Source organism: Protopterus annectens, chromosome 9.part0 (genome assembly GCF_019279795.1).
Source record: "Protopterus annectens isolate FY-2018-M chromosome 9.part0, PAN1.0, whole genome shotgun sequence".
Classification (NCBI taxonomy): Eukaryota; Metazoa; Chordata; order Ceratodontiformes; family Protopteridae; genus Protopterus; species Protopterus annectens.
This window is the reverse complement of record NC_056743.1, coordinates 488,792,270-488,808,413: the sequence shown is the minus strand read 5'-3', so window position 1 is coordinate 488,808,413 and position 16,144 is coordinate 488,792,270.

Below are 16,144 nucleotides of genomic sequence, written 5' to 3'. Positions count from 1 at the left end.
TTTACTGTTTGAAATCTATTTTTCAGAAGACCAGGCAAACATGGATGGCCTGTGGCTGAAGAAGTTTGCTGATGATTGCAAATTGGGAACAATTACAGAGTCCGCCAACAACGCCACTATACTGCAGAAAGGGTTGACACATACTAGCAATTGGTGCCAAAGCCATGGAGTGAAGCGAAATGCAGAAAATTTATTATCCCATTTGGAAAGTAGACCAAGTGGAACAAGATCTGGGTAGTCAGGGTGATGATAATCTTAACTTCAACCACCACGTATCCACATTGGTACGGAAATCCAGTGTGGCACATCTCATAAGTAAAGGCATCCCACCTAGATCTAACGATGTTATAATTCCATTATACTCTGCCCTCATCATACCAATAAATGAGAACAATGCTTTTTTGCATGTATCTCACAAGACACCTGGAAAATCTGGAGAGACTACAGAGGTTTCTTACCAAGAAAATATAGGGTACACAAAAGTCTTACACAGAAAGACTGAAAGCATTGTTACTATATTCTGTCTCCTGCAGGGCTGCTAAGAGGTGACCTGTGGCTGGTTTACATGGCAGTCTCTGACCCAGCCCTGATGTAAATGCTACACATTCATAAATAAAACTACACTAGGGTCACTTACTCCAAGGATCTTAACCTAGCCTCTGAGATGAACAAATCATGCTGGAGAGAGAGATGCATTTCTCAGAGACTACCCCTTCTCTGTAACAAGTGCTCCATTCATGTGAAGCAGATACCCTCCCTGACTCTCTTCAAACACAATCTAAATCAATGGATGAGTGACCATAAATTCACTCCTGGGGTGGTGCCCATGTCATTCATTGACAGAGGCTATCAGCATTAATTACCATAGATTCATGCTTCTGTGAACTTTGCTCACCTAAATACTGACAACTGGGGTAACTCGAAATAAATATGGCTAGACTTGTAAGGGCTCCTGGGCCATTAGCCTAGTAGTCTGATATGAGCCTGTAATGATAAAGCAGTTAGTTGCTGATGCACATATAAAGACATGCATATAACTTTAAAGGATATTCAGAAATGGGTGGCAAAGTTAGTTAACCAAAATTGTTTTGTGAACAGTGGTATGCAGGCTGGATCTGATTCAGAGAACCCAGGTAGTGCTGTTGATCAAATTGCATGGCATATTGCATATTAGCCAGACAATACATATTAAGAGGCTGCTCTCACAAACAATGTTCACAATGGTAAATCATCTCATTCAGTGTTGCAGAATGATCACCTTGCATCTAACATACTGTCACCTTCATGGCAGGGACATAAGCACAGCTGAGTGGAGGGAGGCACAATATAGGATCTTGTAGTCCTGTGAGTAGCATAAACAATGCCCTCAAACAGTTCTAAGACCACCATCATGACCAGTGCCCAATGCAGCAATGATGATAGGCAGGACCTATTTGGTGGAGAAGAATCCCAAAACTATAGCAAGTGTGACAGCAGAGAGGTAAAACCCATTTGTAGCACTGCTGATATAGGTCATTTGATGCATCAATGTTGTGGTGAAGGGGTGGCTGCCTTGTCTGCAAGCTGTTTTGGGGCACAGTATGCAGATGCTGATGGTAAAAGGAGCCCAGCACAAGCATTGCTTTATGATACTGAAACTTCACAAATTAATGCCAGTATTGCACTTGTGGTCACAGATTGTGCAGAAGTGCTCACTATTTAGAGACTTATTTAACTGTAGTCAGTTTCTTGCTTTATACTGTTAAATTTGTTGCTTTTTTTTGTCTACACCTTTTAGAAGACTTTTTTTTTTGCTTATAGCAGTTCAAGTAACTGTCTGAACAGATGACCTAACAATGGATGTCCTGTAATCCTATCTCACCTTCATTCTTACATATGGGTTCGGAGCCAATTACAAAGCTCAAAGTCTCTAAGATGGCTTGTGGCAAGGTAGGTATCTCATAATGCACTAGTAACAATCCCCAGATCTCGTTTGCCGCTCTACAAGTTCAGAAGTGTTCTCTTTCTTGGCCATGGCTAAGTTGGAATATTTTTTTCTTCAAATATTTATAGTGTTCTTTTTTACTGTAAAGTTAGTTTAGTATTAATAGCTTGCTGTTGTTAACTTGCAAGTAGTTAGTGTGTTTCTGACGTTTTATTGCAAATTGTTCTTGCTAATTGTTGGCCGTCACTTCTGCAGGCCTTCCGTAATGGTATCCCTTCATTTTCTGTTGTGCTTGTTATTAATATTTCTCAGGCATAGGTCTGTTTTTTAGTTAGAGGACCTATTTTTGCTTTTTCTGTTGCTTGTTTATTCTCTATCTCACCTACCCCTCTGTTCAGGGCTAGGTTTGTTTAAGTTAGAGGACCTAGTCCTCTATTGCTTTCTTCCTGGTGTGTTTTCTTGAGCAGGGCTAGGCCCATTTAGGTTAGAAGACCTTGTTCTCTCTCCTTATTGTCTGCCTACGATTATAGTCTGTTGTCGTCGTCGTCGTGGTAGTTATGTCTAAAGAAACTAAAGACCATAAACCTTTGGGTTTTAAAAAATACCTAAAATGTTTACAAAAAATGTCCCTGACTGACGGGCATAGTATTTGTGTGTTTGGTAGCCATACATCTACAGAAGTCATGTACTTTTTGCCATTCTTTTAGTTCCCAGGTTCTCCAGGAAAGGAAGAACTAACTGATTTTGAAAGGTCTCCTTAAATCTTTCTTTGAGGAGGATTTAGCTAGTTCTTCCTCTTCTCCTTCCAGGTCTCCCTCTTCAAAAAAAGAGAAGGTTAAGTCAGTAAAAAGACAGTCTCCTACACCAACTCACAAATCAGGACCTCCAGAGAAAGTTGCCAAAGTTGACAAACCTTCTACCTCTTCAGCTCCAATGCCTTCGGAGCCATTTGAGGTTATTGATACAGACCTTCCAGTTTTGGCCCCAAGATTTTTGGAGCATATAGCTGAATCCATACCTTGGAGCCAGTCAAGAGACTTACTACTGGTATCCCCGACACTTAGATCTCCAATTTTGCAGAGATCTCGATCCCCTACATTGTCTAACAGATCCTCCAGGAGTCTTTCTGAGGAGGATGTCGAAAGGATGGTGCTTAGACTTTTCAAGTCGTTGGTGCTAGCACATTTGTTGTCGGCTCTGACCCAGTCGGTTTCGGAGCCGTTTAAGGTCGTATTACCTGCTTCTGTTCCTCAGCCATGCCGGTCTTTCAGAGCCAAATCTATCGGTGCCATTTGTTATGTAACTGTCAGTTCCAGCACCCCCAGTGATTTTCTCAGAGCCGCGTTCGCTCTGACACCTTCTGTGCCATCCTTGGTATCTAGGAGCCGAAGCTCACCAGTTGGCCCAGATGGGGATGCTCGGACCAAAACTTCAGTTCTGAGCCTACCTTTTGGGGCATTGGCTCAGCTGAGCTTGGATCCTACATCTGTCTTGGAGCCGATCGCTCCGGAGCCGGGGGCTACTTCCGCTTCTTTGGAACTGGTGGTGTCCTCAGAGCTGGGGTGCCTTCGAGATGATGAGGAGAATGCTGTCTAGATCTTCAGCTGTACACAAGGGTACCAATGTTCTTCCCCCTCAAGCTCCGACCTCTGTCTCAGCACCATCCCTCTCATGACAGCAGAGACTCGCAGCCTCAGGAGCCCCCCCTGGGTGGCTCCCAGTCTTCCAAGATCTTACCAGAATACCCTTCTAAGGAGCCTCTTCGGAAGAAAACTTGCAAGAGGAAGCATGTAGACTCCCCTGATGAGTCCATCACCTCTGACACTGTCCTCGAGGAGTCAGAAGGGGTCCCCTACATCATCCTCTGATGATATCTCCTTCGTAGATATCTTAGAGATCCTGAAACAGAGAGGCAGCTGGCCCACTGTCACTCCTTCTGATGAGGAGTCAGTGTACCTAAAGGCTTTTGGGTCTCAACCTTCAGCCTCTTGGGTGTCTCCACCTTTCGATGAGCTGTTAGATTTGGTGAGTTGAAAGGTGTGGGAAACTCCTGACACCTGGGACCAGTCCCTAGAAGGCCTAACAAATTCCTTTCAGCTCCTAAGGGAAAAAAAAAAGTTTCTGACCAAAGGTGTGCCTGTAGATGCCATGGTGGTGGCAGCAGCCACAAAGAAGGAACTAGCAGAGACTTCCTCATCTGTCCACCCACCAAAGAGTCTCGAATGATGGACAGATACGGGAAGCATATTTTTTTCTTCAGCGGCTTTTACACTCAGATCGCTGAATTTCCTTGCCCATTTCACTAGGCTTCAAAGAGATCTCCTAAAAGAGCTGGGAGATACTCTCCAAGGTACTTTAACTGAAGGAGTCCCTGAGAAGGTTACTGCTCAGTTGTCCACCTTAAACTCTATTGTTACCTTCTCCATGAGACTGATATCTTATGCAGCAGATGGAGTGAGCAGGGCAGCAGGTTCAGGAGTTTCCCTTAGGAGACGCTCCTGGATGCTCTTGTGTAACTTTGCGGAGCCCTTCAAATCTACATTTACCAATGACCACTATGACGGTTCCTCTCTGTTTGGACCAAAGGTAAAAGACACACTCACCAGATGCGAGCAGGAAGGGAAGACTCTCTCTGCTGTGGGAGTATGTTTTTCCGTCCCTTCTAGACCATACCCTAAAGGTCAAAGAGGGGGAAAAATGTGGTTCAAAAAATCTTGGAGATTTTTCCCAGACGCACAAGGTGATTCCTTCTCCAGAGGCAGAGGAGGAGAAAATAGTGGTAGTCATTGCTCTAGAGGCAGGGTAACCGCAATTCATTTTGTGGATGTCCCTATCAGCACTCCTGAAGTGAGGCCCAGCTGTGCTTCTCTGGAGCCATTCAGGGGTCATTTTTCTTTGTACCCAGAAGCCTGGCATGACATCACACAAGACAAGTGGGCACAAAGGATAATTTCCAGAAGATACTTCATACCCTTCTCTTTTCCACTTCATCTAACCAAGAGAATCTCAGATGTTCTACCCAGTCACAGGGATCAAGCAACTATAGAAGTCCAAAAGTTGCTTCAAAAGAGAGTCATCCAAACCCTCTCCGCAGACCAGATAGGATTTTAGTGCCAAAACGAACAGGAGACTGGAGGCCCATCTTGGATCTTAGCAAGTTAAACGAATCAGTGAGGTCCAAGTTCCAAATGGTAACACTGCAGTCCATACTCCCTTTGTTAGGGAAAGACAACTAGATCTGCTCCATAGACCTCCAAGATGCGTACTACCACATAAAAATGGACAGAGCATCAAGGAGTCATTTACACTTCTGGCTGGGAGCCAGTCATTACCAATTTCTTGCTCTGCCCTTTGGTCTCACCACAACCCCCAGGGTGTTCACCAAATGCATGATGGTAGTAACAGCTCACTTAAGACATCTCGGACTGGCTCCTGACTGCCACCGCTAAGCACCTACTTTTACAAGCCAGGGATTCAACGATCCAAGTCTGTACTCAGCTAGGCATCACTTTAAATCGGGGAAAAGTCTGTCTTGTCACCCACTCAATATGTGACTTTTATAGGCGCAGAAATAGACACAGTTGCAATGATGGCTCACCTTCCTTTGGACACTGTGCAAAACCTAAGACAATAAATATACAGCCTGCTTCCCCAACACAAGGTCAAAGCGAAGACAGTGCTCAAGCTACTGGGAACCATGCCCTCTACTATAACTCTAGTTCTGTTAGCCAGACCACATATGAGAATTCTACAATGGCTACTGTTTTCCCAGTGGTTTCTTCAGCAACTGCTTCTGTCTCATCCTATTTTAATAATGGAATCTTGCAAAAAGGACCTTCATTGGTGGATCAAGTCCAATCAACTAACGATAGGGAGACCATTCATTCCTCGCCGACCCATTGCTACTGTGACCACGGATGCCTCCCAGATAGGGTGGGGGGGCATTATCTAAGAAGGACAGTCCAAGGCACATGGCAAGAACATGAGGCTCACTTGTATATCAATGTTCTAGAGATGAGAGCAGTGCTACTAGTGTTGCAAGCACTTCACGACTTTCTTCCTCTAGGGACAATAGCAATCCAATCAGACAAATATGTCAGTGGTATGGTATATAAGCAAACAAGGGGGAACCAGATCCTGCACCCTATGTCAGGAGGGGCCATGCGTTTGGCAGTGGGTGATATCTTTCCAACGCTTTCTAACTGCAACGCATATCCCGGGGAGAACCAATGTGATAGCCGACAAGCTCAGCAGGGCAATCTTGATGCCTCACAAGTGGTCTCTGAATCGAAAGTCACGGAACAGATTTTCCACAAACGGGGATAGTCGTGCTGCAATCTGTTTTCCACCCCAATGAACACCAAATGCAGCAGCTACTTCACCCTTACCCCCCCCCGGGAGACACTGAGAGAGGTAGTTGTCCACAATTGGCCCTCGGGACTTCTTTATGCATTTCCTCCCTTTCCGCTAATATCGAAAGTTATCCATAAAGCAAAGACTCTGGAAAGCATAATGATTCTCATCACTCCTTAATGGCCTCAGATTTGGTTTCCCTTTCTTGGGCCTCACCTTCTGGATGATCCATGGACTCTGGACCTAGTACCAGACTTTGTCACATATGTCAGGCACGTTCCAGCCCTGTCTCCACACACTCAACCTGACAGCGTGGCTGCTCCACTTCAATCCCTAGTCAAGCTTCATGATTTTTCCCCTGAGGTTACACATATCCTGACGTCATCTCATAAACCTTCTACAAGAAAATTTATGCTAGCAAATATAAAAGATTTTCTCTTTGGGTGCAAGCTAGGAACATAGGTCGATGCACAGCCTCCATTCCCTTAGTATTAGAATTTCTAACCAAACTTTTCCATCAGGGATCCGCTGCTGCTACAATCCAAGTTCAATTAGCAGCTATCTTTGGGGCAGCATGAACCTAATCTTATGGCTCACAGATTGTGTAAATCATTTTTAAAAGGCACTACCTTACTAAGATCTCCTTTTCAAGAACCTATATCTCCCTGGGATTTAAATTTTGTTCTTTCAAAACTTACCTCACTGCCTTTTGAACCTTCACATACATGTGATTTAAAGTTCCTTTCATGGAAGACCATTTTTCTGTTAGCCATTACGTCCACCAGAAGAGTGTCAGAGCTGCAAGCACTCTGCCAAACCTCCTTACTTGATATTCCATAGAGACAGAGTTTCCCTTCGCACTAACCCTTCCTTTGTCCCCAAGATTTGTTCACAGTCAAATATTAATCAAACTATTGAACTGCCAGTCTTTTTTCCAAATCATACAAACAAAGCAGAATATAAGTTTCATCAACTTGATGTACACAGACAGTTAAGGTTCTGGCTACATACAACCAAAGAGTTTAGGAGATCAGACCAATTATTTATATCTTTTTCGAGACGAGAAAAGGAATGTCAGTCTCCAGGATAACGTTAACAACCTGGATTTCAAATTGCATATCTTTTATTAACTCTTCTAATGGCAAATAACTCCCATTTTAAATTAAAGCTCATTCCACCAGATCTATATCTGGGCTCCCTTCAGAATCTCGAACTACTGAAACCTCGAATTTCACTAGCCCAAGACTAGAAGGGTGAAATTGCAGAATACCGAAACCCCAGAACCATGATATTCAAAATCCCAAAGTTCAGAAATTTTGAATTAGTGCTTCTGGTGTTGCAGTGTGAGTGGGTGGTTGGAGATGTAGCTAAGTGTTTGTGTTTTATTGGTTTTGGGTAGGGTTTTAGTGTGTGTCTGTGTGTTTTGTTAGTGTGATGTGTGTGTGCAAAGGGGTTTTAGCTTGTGTGGTGATGTTTTTGTGTGTTTGTCTGTGTAGTGCAACCTCGGAGTTAGTATATTTAAGTAGGGGGGTGTGGGGGGTGCAGGGGGAACTGCCCCCCTGCTTGTATGTAGGGTAGGTGTTAGTGTATGTGGCGGGAGGTGTATGTTTATGTTTGCAGTATGTTTAGTGTAGAAGTTGCGATTTTAAATTTCGCCCTTCTGGGGTTTCAGGTTTATGGATTTTTGGCTTTATGGTCTTGAGATACTGAAATTCGGGATTTCAGTATTTCGAGATTATGAAGCGAATCCGTATATTCACATCTGCAGCTTTTCAAGCCAGAATTCCAATGGACAGTATATGTGCAGTAGCAACTTGGGCTACCCCTCATACTTTTATTACTTATTAAAAATTGGACTTGGCCTCCAGTGGTAGAGCCTCCTTTGGTTCCACGGTTCCTAGGAGTATGTTCCCATGAGCCACCAGAGAAAAAGGTGCTAGGGATGCTGTCCCATATGTAAGAATGAAGGTGAGATGGGACTACAGAACATAAAGAAGTTATGTACTCACCATAGCGTTCTATGTCTGTAGTCCATGTCACCCTTCAGTCTTACGAACCCAGCCACCTACCCCCGTCCATGTATCCTTGGAGGATCTGGAGACAAGGTAATGTCTATGTTTCTTAGAGTTGGAGACCTTTCATCCTTATTTTTCCTTGTGGAAATACTTTTATATCACTATTATAGACAGCAACAAACAAGATCTGGGGATTGTTACTAGTGCGTTATGGGATACCTTCCTTGCCATGAGCCAACTTAGAGACTTTGAGCTTTGTAATCGGCCGAGTCAGAGCCGAGGATCAGCTCTGAACCCATATGTAAGAATGAAGGTCGAGATGGACTACAAACATGGAACATTATGGTGAGTACATAACTTCTTTTTCTGCATCACTGGTACAGTTAACAGCCATACAAAGAATGTAAACAAGCATACCCTTATGTGTTATGGTTTCATATCTGAATCCCAGATGTGCCTGTACAGGGAATATGGTGGTGCTGAGGATGTCACAGCTCAATTTATAGGTTGGTTACTAAAATTTATAACTGATGCAAGGAAACAGCCTGGTGCATCCCCAGCAGTGAGACAAGATGTTGCATCCAGTTCAGCTGATGCATTAAGGCTTCTGCAAGTTTTAAGGATTCTTTTACTCTTCCAGGCAGGCACATCAGGATTTACTCCAGTGCAATGAGGGTGATTTGTTACAGCATCCATCCTCTTTTATGCAATGCCTTGTGTCTTATTGCAGACACACAGGATTGTTTGTGAATAGCAACAAACCTGATGGCTTGCTGTATTGTGGCCACTGACTGCACTGACTTCTACCATTAGCTCCTAACACATTTTTATGGAAAGCCCAGTCACTCCTGTTTGTACTCTGGATTTGCCACCCATGCTCAGAGGGCTTATAGTAGCACATTGCTCTCTGCTTGTGTACTACAGCACAGTCCTCGCCATCTATGTACCTACCAGGGAAAATAGTTAATGTCGCACAGTCATACATTAGTTGGTTCACTGCTGCCTGCACCTGTGCCCTGTCTATTCTCCCTGTGCTTACCCACCCTGTCAGCAGGTTGTCATGGAGCAACCCCACCCAAATAAATTATAGTGTCTTAGTTATTCAGTGCATCATCACTTGCCAAGGGATGTGTACCCCCACCACAGCAGGTATTCCATATTTCTGTAACCTGTAGACCAATGCATTTATTTACCAGAGATGCAACACGACCCTCTCCATGCTCCCCAATCACCCTCCCATCATGTTGCTGTGGAGCAAACCTCTACAAAAATAAGGGATTCTTCTTGGTATCCAGGCACCTTCCCTACCTGCCACTTGCCTTTTTACATTTACCACAGCAGATGTAGAACAGCTCTTCCTTTTATAGACTAATATAAGTAATATCATGTTCTGTGTGTTGTGTAATACACTCGATGTCTCTTAAAAAAAAAAAAAAAAAAAAAAAAAAAAAAAAAAAAAAAAAAAAAAAGTGATGAGCCCTACAATGCCAGTCACTGTTTATAACATACATTTGCTGGGCTTGTAGCACAGCAATTAAATTAATGAGGCAATTTAAGATAAATGTCTACCATCCCTAGACTATGCAATGAGGATTGTGTATCCCTGGGCAGGTCCATGACATCCTCCAGTTTGTTTATCTGCTTTGAGGTTTTTTGTGATACTGTGCCACAACCATGGGTGCTAAATAAGTTTGTACAGAGTTGATGTCTTGTGCACTGCTCATCTGCAACCCCCTTTCCCCACAAGCAGTAAGGTTGTTGATGCCTAATCTTGTGTTGGCACTGTGCTATGTAATACTACCATGTTGCCTGCCAATGCATGTTGTGAGATGCACATAACATGCATCAGTGAAAATGTGCTACTATTTTCATATTGACAGCAACCTGTTAATTGGCCAAGCCATCTGGAGGATATGAAGGAATTCCAACTGATACCAGAAAAGTTTCTAAAATATTTCTCTACCTGCTGCATTGATACCACCTCCAACATTTGCTGGATGATTCTTGTGAAGGCCACCAGTCCACATTGGATGCTTGGCACTACTTTGCCAAACCAGTGAGTAATGCCATGGGGACTGTCCACTTTGACAAGTGGTAATGGCATCATTACAAATTGATAAAGCATGCTGCCATGACATTTTATACTCAGTGGGAAAAGAAGGTTAGAGATGGTCATATATTTAATGTAAGCAGCACTGGCTAGTGGTTACACATGGGTAGGCATTACAGCATTATGCAATTTTTGGGGGTTTGTGGACATGTTTCTTTTCCCCACTTTTTCTGGTGCATGTGACACAGAAGACAGCTGTCCTATATACCAGAGGCATCTGAGCATTAAACTAACTGGAGTGAGGTGTTCAGTGGAAAAACTGCAGATGGAATGTGGAAAGTTTTGAGAGAGAAACTGAGTGCAAAAAATCAAAAAAAGTGTTTAACATCAGGATCTAGGCATACAACATCAGGTGGATATATTTCCATAAGAAAAAGATATCTATGGTGAGTGACAAAATATAAGAAATGGAAGAGAGGTCAAACTACAACTTTGAAAACTGAAATAAACAAGCTGGACAAACAGATTAAGCATAGTGTGAGACGAGCAAGAAGAATTTGAAGAAAAATTATATAAAGATATTGAACATAATAGGAAACCTTTTATAGATGCATAACATGTGGAAAGAGTAGAGAGACAAATTAAACTGTGTGCAGATTCTAAAATTTATTCTCAGACGCAATAGATTATAAATATATTTACAAAATCATATGCAAAACAGTTTGCCTCCACAAAAGGGGTGGTAAGTTACCCTACTGACATCTAGGTAACCCCAGATAATGGAATCAAATTAGATTATATTGAAAAATAATTGCGCAAACTGGATCCAAGCAAAGCATAGGAAGGAGACTGAATTAGTAACAATGACCTGAGAACACTTAAGCAAGAACTTACAGTACTGTTATATCTATTATTCACTAGGTCATATAAATATGGGGAGATTCCTCAAGATTGGAGACATGTTCTTATTAAACCTGTTTTTAATGGCAAATGGAGTAGGACCAACCTAGAGTCATATAACCCTTAAGTTTACTTTCATGTTGTGGAAAAATAATAAAGAAGGTAATATTGGATAAGTTATTGTCAGAACTGCATAGGTTGGGACTTGAAACCATATATCAGCATGCATATGTTGAAAACAGATCTATTACCACCTGTAACAATGTTTTATAACAATATAATTATGAAAAATTGTGGTGTGATGTAATTTATATAGATTTAACTTCAGCATTTCACAGGGTCATACACGTAACACTGATCAATAAATTAGAAGAACTAGGTACTGATGTACTTTTGATAAGATGGATAGCTGTATGGCTAACAAATAGGACATGGCAAGGATCATACAGCAAATGGACAGGCAAAATCCTTGTTTACAGTCAGGGTGTCCCACAGGGCTCTGTCCTAGGCCCTTACTTGTTTAGATTGTATCTTGATCTATATGCAGACGACCCAAAATTGAGTAAACTGATTACATGTTACAGATAAGGCATGTCTGCAAAATAACTTGACTAAATTGACCATTTGGGCACAGGAGAATAATATGTTGATAAAGATGTGAAAAACTAAGCATATGAGATTTGGTATGCATAAACTGAAAGGTGAATATTTAATACAGTACACAGTGATTGAAACTGTAGACTCATAAGAACCTGGGTATATAGGTAGATTCAGCTATGAGTTTTTCTAATCATATCAACCAATTGGTTAATGATAGTTATAGAACTATACGCTGTATAAAAAGATTTATAAAGTCTAGGAAATAAAAAATAATGAAGTCATGGTTTGTTAGTTACATTAGACCCAAACTTGAGTATGGAATAATAATATGGAAACCCTATAAGAAAACATGCATGAGTAAACAGGAAAGAGTACAACGGAAATATACCAAGGGTATCCATGGATGTAAAAATTGAAGTTATGAAAGACTAAAATATCTGAACTTGGACAGTGTCTCTTACAGATATCTAAGAGGAGACCTTATTCAGGTATATAGGGCATTTAGTGACATCAACCTCTGGGAATGTTTGGGGGTAACAAAAAGTACTAGAGAATCATCAGACAACCTATATAGGAGATTCTATAGGAATGAGAAGTATACTAACTGGTTCTCTGACAGAGTAGCTGATGCATGGAACAGACTATCAAATTGCATTAAAGCAAGTACTGCTTTAGATATTTTTAAGAACAGCCTGGATACTTATTATGGGAACAAGTGTTTTGGTATATTGGCAAGCTAGAAGGGCATTAATTGCAGTGCATAAAATATTTGTATGTATGTACTGTCAAGGCATTGAGGTATGTATAGGGGATAGATATTAAAGATGCATTCTTCATTGTTCATGTTTGAATTGCCAGTGTATGCTTCTCTTTCCCCACAAGGAATTTGCAAACAGCCATATTTCTCTGCAGCTGAATGTCACTTCAGCCATGTGTCCCCAGTCAAATGTACCACAGGGAAATGTCTCGCTGCCTAGGTGCCTGAACCCATCCAAACTCTTATCTTTATCTAATCTGTGTCACTGCATTACAGCCTAAACTGATTGTGAAGGCAGTGTAAAATCCAGTGGTAGAAAAGGTCACTATTCTAAAGAAATTTGAGTGATCTTTACTCATAATATAACTCCATATCAATGCAAATACATTCCAAAGGTGTACTGAATTCTTCACCACCAACATAAGATCTGAAGTTGTCAATCTTCATTCATTCTTGACTGTTGGGCTTCAGTTCTGTCCTCAGAACTGACTCAGCCATCGTATCAAGCTCGCGCCAGCCAGAAACTCTTGAGCTAAAGCTACGTATAGTGCCTCTCTTCCCTTCCCCCATATCTCATTTGCCGTGTAGAGTTTTAGGACACATCAGCTGTGCTCTCGAGCTAAGCACTAAGTTTTTCTTTATAAATACCTTAAGGCTTATTCTCATCTTTAAACTTGTCGATATGCTAGTTTTCCCTGATTACTGTGCTTATTGTTGAGTGAGAGTGTTATATTTCTTCCCTTTTTGGTATTCTTTCTCTTTACCATCATTGATATAGGCCACTCCCTTCCCTTTTAGCTCTGATAATTCTGTAATACCATCATTGGTTTTTCCCTTTTCCCCCTTTACCCTTCTGGGTATTCTCTTCACTACCATTGTTGGTACAACCCCCCCCCCCCCAAAAAAAAATCTCTTTTTTGTCTTTCTCTTTACTGTTTGTGTTTGTGTGTGCGACAGAGTTGTTGGCTGTACGTACTTTTCCTTCAACTACAACATGGTAGAAAAACAGGTACAGCTGGCTTTAAGCAGTGTGATGGATGTGGCAGAAAGATGCCCAACTTGGATGGGCAACTTTCTTGTGTGTATTGTTTAGGGATGCTACACTTAGAAATCCAACCACCATGTGAACTCTGCAAGGGTTTCAGTGCTTGGACCCTTGCAGAGAGGTGCAACAAATTAATCCTCATGGGACTGTTAAATTGCCCTTTTTAGTGAGGCTTTGTCTGAGACAGATGTTGGAATCTCCCAAGAAAGAAGCTAAAAAGAGAAGCCACTCTTTTCCGGCATCTCCTAAATCCCTTGATTCAAAATCCTCTAAAAGCCAGGTTTCTTCTTCAGAGTCGAAGCCTAAACATTCATGTTTTAGTGCCAAAGCCTACAACTCCCTCCATGGTGCCTACAACTATTATGAAACTGACAAAAGTTACCTTGGGTACCTACCCCTTCATCTGTACCTGACCCTCTCGGCACCAACAATAGTTTCCCCAATCACATTGGTTACTTCCCCTCCTACACAGTTTGTCAGCTGACATTCTACCAAAGGTTGAATCCTTACCCAGGACAAGGTACTCCCTATCTACTGACCCTTTTTATGGTCAACAGTCGAGTCCCTTCATTGAATGTACAGAATCGCCCTCTGGGATGTCTATTCATTCCACCAGCAGCCTTTCGGAGCTTGGTGTAGTTAGGTTAGTGGATCAGCTCTTAGCAGCCAGAGGTCTTCCAGCCCCCTCTAGGACCTCTCTCCCATCCAGAACCAAGGTCTACTCTCCAAGGAATCCAGCTTATCTTTCTCTTTCAACTTCTCTGCAGGTCTTAGAACCCTCAACTTTGACACCACTCCCGGTGCCACCTACTTTGGTGCCAATGGTGGACCTCACCTTGGTTCTGGAGTCAATTCTGTGGTCCTCAGCTCATTCAGAGCTGACCCACCCTAGGACCATGACATGGCCGCCAGCTCCCAGGATCCCTAGTTCAGTGCCAATTTTTTTCCACAGCTCCATCTACGGTTCGTGGTGCTTTGACAGTTCCAAGCCCTCTCAGGGCTCCTGGTCTGGGGGGTTGATTCATCAGACCGGTCTGTGACATCTGTTCCAAAGTTGTCCTCCTCCTCCGTTCTGGGCTCCCATCCCTCTTTAGGTGGACCTGTCTTTCAGATTAAGGAGAGGGCTCTTGCCTCAACAGGCTCACAGTTTGCACCATCTTCATTGTAGTGCCACATCTATGTATCCTCTGATTCGCAGCTGTCACAGTCTGCTACATCTGGGCAGTGGGAACAAGAGCAGCAGGACACCCTGCTGCAGAGTTATCCTCTCTTCGGAGTCCTCCTCAGACCTTCCCCCTGAGTAGCCACCCCCGCAAGAGGTAGCACTTAGATTCTCCAGAAGAATCTCTCACTAAGGATACAAACTACAATGAAGGGGAAGGGTCCCCATGGTCAACCCCTGAAGATGTCTCCTTCAGAGATATCCTTGAAATCTTGAAACAGAGAGGTGATTGGAAGTCCACCAACCCTTCCTCCAAGGAATCTGTTTTCTTTCAAACTTTTTCTACCTGACTTTCTACTTCCTGGGTGACCCCACTTGCTAATGAATTGGTCAAACTCATCATATAGCATGCTTGGAAGGCCTGTGACACTATAGAGCCAATTCCCCAGAGACCAGACAAAATTTTCACTGCACCAGAAGACCAAGCCCACTGGTCCAAAGGTTTGGTGATAAATGCTATGGTGGTGGTGGTGGCTGCTACAAAGAAGGAACCCTCAGAGGAGAGTCCTGCTGCCCATCCTCCAAACCAAAAGTCTCAGATGATGGACAGATTCAGGAAGCAAGTCTATGCTTCAACTACCTTTGCCATGCAGTTGTTGAATTTTTTGGCACATTTCTCCAGTCTTCAAATGGACTGGATTACTGAGACCTTGGCAGGAGCAGTGTTTGATGAGGTACATGATAAGGCTGCCTCCCAGCTTGCCACCCTAGAATTGATATCAAACTCATCCATGTGGCTAATTGCACAAACAGCCGAAGGGATGGCCAGATCAGAGGGTACAGGCGTTGCCATTAGGCGTTACGCCTGGATGTGCTTATGTGACTTCACAGACCCTTTCAAGTTTTCCTTTGTCAGTGCTCCGGTTGATGCTACATTGTTGTTTGGTTCAAAAGTCAGAGACACATTAGCCAGGTGTGAGAAAGACGGAAAGATCTTTCCACTGTGGGCATGTGTTTTTCCACTCTTCAATTACCTTATTCCATGAGTCAGAGGGGTTGAAAGATGTGGTTCAAGAAGTCCCAAGGGCCTTTTCTGGACACACATGATGAGTTTTCCTCCTAGGGTAGAGGGAGGAACCCATCAGGAAGATGCTGCCCCCGTGACAGAGGGGGCCCATGCAGTTTGGGTTCCAGAAATTCTTTCTCTGGACAACCCTACCAGTGCTCCTGAGCAGAGGCCCGATTGCTTACCTCTGGAAGCAGTTGGGGGAAGATTCTTTCTGCAGCACTTAGCCTGGCACTCAGTAACTTCAGATTCCTGGGTGCAGACGATAATTA